The sequence below is a fragment of the Rattus norvegicus genome, chromosome 17 (genome assembly GCF_036323735.1).
Source record: "Rattus norvegicus strain BN/NHsdMcwi chromosome 17, GRCr8, whole genome shotgun sequence".
NCBI classification, from domain to species: Eukaryota; Metazoa; Chordata; class Mammalia; order Rodentia; family Muridae; genus Rattus; species Rattus norvegicus.
In genome coordinates, this window is record NC_086035.1 from 86,375,001 (window position 1) to 86,381,472 (window position 6,472).

Below are 6,472 nucleotides of genomic sequence, written 5' to 3' on the forward strand. Positions count from 1 at the left end.
CTGCATCATGGACAAAGCGTACTTGACTTTCTAAGAGTCTTGCAAATGCTTTCCCAGGGTGACTGCACCATTGCTCAGCCTCTGCACCAGTGGTTGAACATTTCAGCCCTGCCATGTCCTCACAGACATGTGCTATTTCCATAGCTTAATTTTAGCCACTCTGTGGATTGCACAAGAATTTTTGGACTCCCTCAAAAAACAGGTTGGCCTTTGCTCCAGATGGCCCCTGTTCTGATTGTGTGGATTCATGCTGCTCCCTCAAGGGGGCAGCCTCCCGATGAGGTCCCTGCCTGCCCACCCCAGGCCAAACTGGTTCCCATCACTAATTTCTAGTCTATCTCTCTTTCTCTGACTTCTTTCAACTCCAAGTTTGAAAGGCAGAGGAAGGAAGTGTTCACATGTTTGAGTCCTAATACCTAGCACAGAGCATAGAATTGCTTATTGACAAGACGAGGGTATGAATCAATCTTAAGACCTGACTGGTTTCTAGTTGATGAGGCTCAGTGTAGTCTTTCTTCAAGGGATAGATGGCGACATGATTGTTCTCTCTCTCTCTCTCTCTCTCTCTCTCTCTCTCTCTCTCTCTCGGAATCTTGGCTTGCATTTAGAAGAAAAACAGTAGCCATATTGCTACAGTGGCAGAACTGTAGAAGCCCAGGCTTTATCTCTCTGTCTGACAAGACCCTTCCTCCCTTCCTCCCTTCCTCCCTTCCTCCCTTCCTCCCTTCCTCCCTTCCTCCCTTCCTCCCTTCCTCCCTTCCTCCCTTTCTCCCTCCCTCCCTCCCTCTCTCCCTTCCTCCCTCCCTCCCTTCCTCCCTTCCTCCCTTCTTCCCTCCCTCCCTTCCTCCCTCCCTCCCTTCCTCCCTTCTTCCCTCCCTCCCTTCCTCCCTTCCTCCCTTCCTCCCTTCCTCCCTCCCTTCCTCCCTTCCTCCCTTCCTTCCTCCCTCCCTTCCTCCCTTCCTCCCTTCCTCCCTTCCTCCCTCCCTTCCTCCCTTCCTCCCTTCCTCCCTCCCTTCCTCCCTTCCTCCCTTCCTCCCTTCCTTCCTTCCTTCCTTCCTTCCTTCCTTCCTTCTTTCCTTCCTAAGTACTCACTACATGTAAGGGATCTGGCTAGACTCTAAGGTCATGGGCAGAGCCCAGCAAAGGAGTGGTATTGGTGGAACAAGCGAAAGTATCTTAGAAAGCAGAGGTAACTTGAAGTGATCGGGCTCGAGTGGTGGAGAGACATGGGGGGATGATGTCTCGGTGATAAACTTGACATCCACAGCACTCACAAGGACGTGAGTGTGGCCTGTGGGGCTCGACCCTGGCTTGAGCTCTAGAGGGTACACTGGGAATCTCTAGTACGGCTGTTAGAGGGCTGTGGCCAAGGGGAGCCAGACAAGCCTGAGATGTCTTCATCCAGCTTCCAATACTCAAAGGCTGGGTAGTTAAAGAGGCTCATTTCTTACAATCCTGAGGCTGGGAGGACGAGAGAGCCTGCTTGCTGGGTCCTTGCGTGGCAGAGGGCATCCGACTGTGAGAAGGCCCCAGAAAAAAGGACTCAACTTTGATAACAAAGCCACTCTTGTGTGAAGGAATCCACCCTCCTGAGAGTGACATTAATCCTTTCCTGAGGGTGGTGCCCACATTAATCCTGGACTCCGTAATTATGTTTCTTACACAGGAACTTTCTGAAGGACACATTCAAGCCGCAGGAGTGAAGGGGACTGAATTCTGTCACTTGGGGCTCAGGAGGTCAGGGCAGAGTCATTTATATCTGTCTAAGTAAAGGTGATGAGGTCAGTATTTTAGGAGAAGATTCTGATAGACAAATGTGGGTGAGGACAGGGAACCTACAGTAGCTGAGTGGGCTGCCTGTGCTCCCACATCTCCAGCAAGGGCCCGGCTCTAGCCACAGACTGACTTGTGCTCCCTAAGACTGTTCCTTGGAGTGTTGCCCAACACCTTGACTCTACTTCTGATGTTATATGGTCTTCTCAGGCTCAACACCTTTCTCTCCTCCCAGGCCCTCGTCAGTGGATCGAGCAAAGTTGTTGTAGAGCAAGTCCAGCTCTGTGCACCACATTAGTTATCTGACAGTGAAGGAACAGCCACACAAGGCTGGGGAGGTGTCCCAGTGGTTAGAGCACTTGCCTGGCAAGCATAAGACCAGAGTTCAGATCCTCAGAACCAACCCATGAAAACACGAAATGAGTGTGGAGGCCCTTCTGTCATTTTAATCTCCTATGGTTGAGACAGGGGCTTCCCGAGAACAATCTGGCTAGACAAAACCAGCCATATCCAAGAGTTCCAAGTTTGACTGAAGGAACCTCACTGCCTCAAAGTGGAAAAAGTGGAAAAGCGATTGAGTATGATTCTAGACATCAACCTCAGTCATCACCACGTGAGCAGATGTAAACATTCGCCATCACTGAATGCACAGCTGAGTCCACAAACACGCAAACTATGCATGTCTACACACACACACACACACACACACACACACACACACACACACATTGGGGGAGGGGGATAAGACGTGCCGATCAGTGGAGTGATCCAGGAGCCTGGGAAGGGCTTTGTGGGCACAGTAGAAGAATACGGCTCTGCCCATTTAAGGCTACTTTCTGCGAGCAAAGCTTCACTCAGACGCTCACACGCTCACACGCTCCTTGAGAGAAGTGGCGGGAGCCCCTTTGGACTGGGTTCCAAGATGGCGTGGGTGGAAGGGCGGGTCCTTCTGAGAGCACAAACGCTACTTTTTGCATTGATGCATTTGATACACCCTCTCAAGACACACACAGCCTTCCTCCCCGAACCCGCCATGTCTGCATACTACAGCGAGAAACCCCAACCTCATGTTCCTCTGCCCGAAACCTGTGGTGAAGAGAAAGGTTAGTCTACCGCTTGTTCATACAGCTCGACACAGCGTGTAGCTGCTGTGAGCAAGGAAGTGCAGGCCAAGCAGCCCACGGTCTCTCTTACTTCAGCGGTTGTCTCCATTGTCCTTTGATAATAAATTGTTAGAGCAAGCAGAAAACATGAGCTCAGACAACCTTGAAAGGAGCCACAGTTCATGAAGGAGTCTGTGAGCCCTGGTCAGAAGCCTGCCTGCGCTTGGAGCAGCCTGGATCTGGTTCTTCTCACGGGTTGGTCATGCCCTGGTGAGGCTCCCCCTGTGGCCTCAGCCCCCGTGTGGTGTTTATTGGAAAGTCTTGTCTTTCCTTTGACTTCCTTACCTCAGCGGCTCTCTCTCCTGTCTTCACCCCGAATGGGAAACAGCTGGCCGGCCTGCATCTTCCTCAAAGGTGGTTATTGACTCCAGCCCGTTTTCATTTTCCTTCCGTACGTATCGTGTGCTTTGTCACTTACTGGGTGTCTGAGGTATCATGTCAGCAGGAAAACTCATTACTGCCACAATGTCTGCTGCCTCAGCGCCTTCCGGGAGGCAGGTGGCCTCTGGGCTGTAAGGTGATAAATACAGTTAAAGGAGAGGAGGGGGCCTCGGAGGGCGGAGGAGGGCAGCAGAGATTATATGGAAATGATGGCTGTTTTCAGCAAATCTGACGGTTGCTCTGACAGGAAGTGACTGAGAAACTGGACACTAGCTGCCTAATTAGCCACGCGGGGAAATTTAGACAGTATTTTTGTGCGTGGCAAGAGGGTTTCCCTCTTTGATGCTCAGAAGTAGTCCCAGATCTGGGGAGTTGATTCTGGGGCCAAGCAGGTGCAGAGAGAGCAGCAAGGCCCTGGGAGGGAAGCCTGACCTGCAGAGCAAGTGTCATGAAATATGACAGACGCTAACCGGGGCAGTCAGAAGTCCCCGTGGGATCAGTGACAATGTGAGGCCTTGCAGAAAGGCCTAGAGAAAACCGTGAGGAGAGAAGGTTTGCAAAAGCATTCCACGAGATAATAAAAAAGTAATTTCAGTGACTTTGGATTAACGAATATCACTTCCCACAGAGCGCTGCATCCAAGTGTAAGGCCGAAGGAATACAGACTAAGGGAAAACCGAGAAGAGGGAGGGGAAGAAAAGATGGATTGTCCGACTGGGGAATACCTGTTATCACCAGGTCATTTCAGTCATCCAAACCCGCCGTCAACTGGACAGTAAAGACGTAGTCTACCTTTTGGCAGCTCGATAGGCTTTGTTTTCTTCGCACTTCTTTTGCAAGGTTGATTTTTTTTTTCTTTTTTCTTTTTTCTTTTTTTTTTATTTCGGAGCTGGGGACCGAACCCAGGGCCTTGCGCTTGCTAGGCAAGCGCTCTACCACTGAGCTAAATCCCCAACCCTGCAAGGTTGATTTTAACCTAAGTCTCCAGCAAGTTTAACACATAAAAACCCCACTCGGGGCCGGTGTGGTTATATTAGGGTTTTTATTTCCCTTGCAGGGAGAATTGCTCTCTCTGCTGGTTATCGTGCATGCCTGCCAAGACCGTAAAAGAGCCATCACGGGGAACAGTTTCCAGTGCTGGGAGCCATCCAGTCCTGTCCTGGAGGCTGGTGGGAAATCATGTGAGGAGAGCCTTGAGTGAGGACAACTTGAGGGGAGGCAGATGTCCCCAGGGGCGCTGACAGCACTTATGTGTGTGGCATGGCTCTACCGCTGGAAAGACAAGCTTGTGGTGTTTTCTGGTGATGTTTATCTTCCAAACCAGTTGGAGGTTGCTTTTCTGGCACTGGAGCTGCTAAAAGTTCGATCTCAGACTCAACCTTGCAGCTCAGAATGATGGTGTGGGCATCGGCTCCTTTTCACGCATGTTTACGTCAGTCACACAGGCCATCCTGTCTTCCTTCTCGACCCTTCGGAAACAGGAATTCTAGAAATGGGGGCGCAAGGAGGGAATGCAAGCATTGCTTTATAGTTTATAGTATTTTTGCCTCCTTACCATCTCACCCCACCCACTGTCCCCCAATACATACTCTTCCTATGGCATTTAGAGCAACACCCACCTGTCCTGAGCTGACGACTGCATTTATGTCCTGCAGTCTGGGCTGTACATTCAAGATAGATAAGATAGGAAAGAAAAGAGAGGATTCTGAAGTCCCTCAAGATTATTCTGCTCACAAAAGCTTTTGTTTAGCTCCTGGCCCTGTTCAAAGGACAATAGACTTAGAGGGATCTATGCAAATGTGTCCTTTTCCCATTACAGACTGTGACCTTTATGGCTATATTGGAATAGCAACGTCAATTCCTGGGTTAATAAGACGCTCTGGCCTAAAGGGAGGGTGTTCTCCTCACGGGAAGTAGAAACAGGGAAAGCGGCCTTGCAACCTGTCCCTCTAATGATGGGATTTCCATGGGCATTGGGAAACCCTTTCCTTTTGTCTGTCCCGCTTGCTTGTGAATCAGGGAACTCACCTGTTCAAGAGGGCCATGATGGCTTTTATTAACAGTTTCACATAGAGCTGAGCATCAGGGCACATACCATTTATCCCAGCACGTGGGAGGCAGAGGCAGTTGGATCTCTGTGAACGTGTAGACTGGTCTACAAAGCAAGTTCCAGGACAGCCAGGGCTATGCAGAGAAACAATGTCTCAAAACAAAACAAAAGTTTCACGTAAGAGGCATAGAGCTCGTTAAAGCAATAATAAAGCATGTAGGATCACCGCACAGGACACTGGGAAGCTTGAGCCAGAGGCCCGGGGCATGTGACTGAGAAAAATCAACATTAAACACGGAGCACAGAGAGTAGCTGTTGCTCATAGCAAGACCATCCTGGCTAATGTTGCAGCCTGTACAAAAAACACAAGAAAAAGAAACTTTCTTGGAGATGTGTTTAGAGCCTTATCAACGAAATGCTCACCACAATGAAATGTGTGGTTCCAAGTCACCGCCAGGAGGTCAAGAACAGTGGGTTTCTGAGTCTGGTCTTTGCTATGTTGTGTTCTTTTTTCCACCTTTTTTTTTTTTAAAGATTTATATTATGTATGTGAGTACACTGTAGCTGTCTTCAGACACACCAGAAGAGGGCATCAGATTCCATTACAGATGGTTGTGAGCCACCATGTGGTTGCCAGGATTTGAACTCAGGACCTCAGGAAGAGGAATCAGTGCTCTTAACTATAAGCCATCTCTCCAGCCCCCTTTTCCACCCTTTATCCCCCCAATTTCACCCCTATCACTAGATAGGAAAGAAAGAAAGAAGGACAGAGGGGAGGGAGGGAAGGAGGGGAGAGAGGGTGGGGGGAGGGGGAAGGATAGGGAGAGAGATGTCTAAATCTAATTTCTTTCCTTTCCTTGACTGCTAACAAATCACAACCAACTCCCCTAAATGACAACCACTCAGCCCAGCTACTGGGACTCCAGCACTTTTGTGCCTTCTGAAAAGTTTCCAGAATTCTAAACACCTTGAAATTGCAGAAACTCTCCTGATCTGGCAAAACTATGACTGCTAGGACACAAGGCAAATTATAGTCAGCTGCTTCAAAGCAGCCCCCAACCCTCACCCCTGGGATTAAAAAGAAAATGTGTTCTTATTATAGTTC

At 49.5% G+C, this 6,472-nt stretch overlaps 1 protein-coding gene across 1 annotated transcript in view; it reads left to right on the plus strand.

Moving 5' to 3' along the window:
- The window catches only part of LOC120097847 (uncharacterized), a 7,759-nt gene extending 5,971 nt beyond the window's left edge, over window positions 1-1,788 (plus strand). The window contains exon 4 of the mRNA XM_063276840.1: window positions 1,667-1,788. The gene's annotated coding sequence lies outside the window, so the exon portion shown is untranslated. The remainder of the gene's footprint in view (window positions 1-1,666) is intronic.
- The last annotated feature ends 4,684 nt before the right edge of the window (window positions 1,789-6,472 follow it).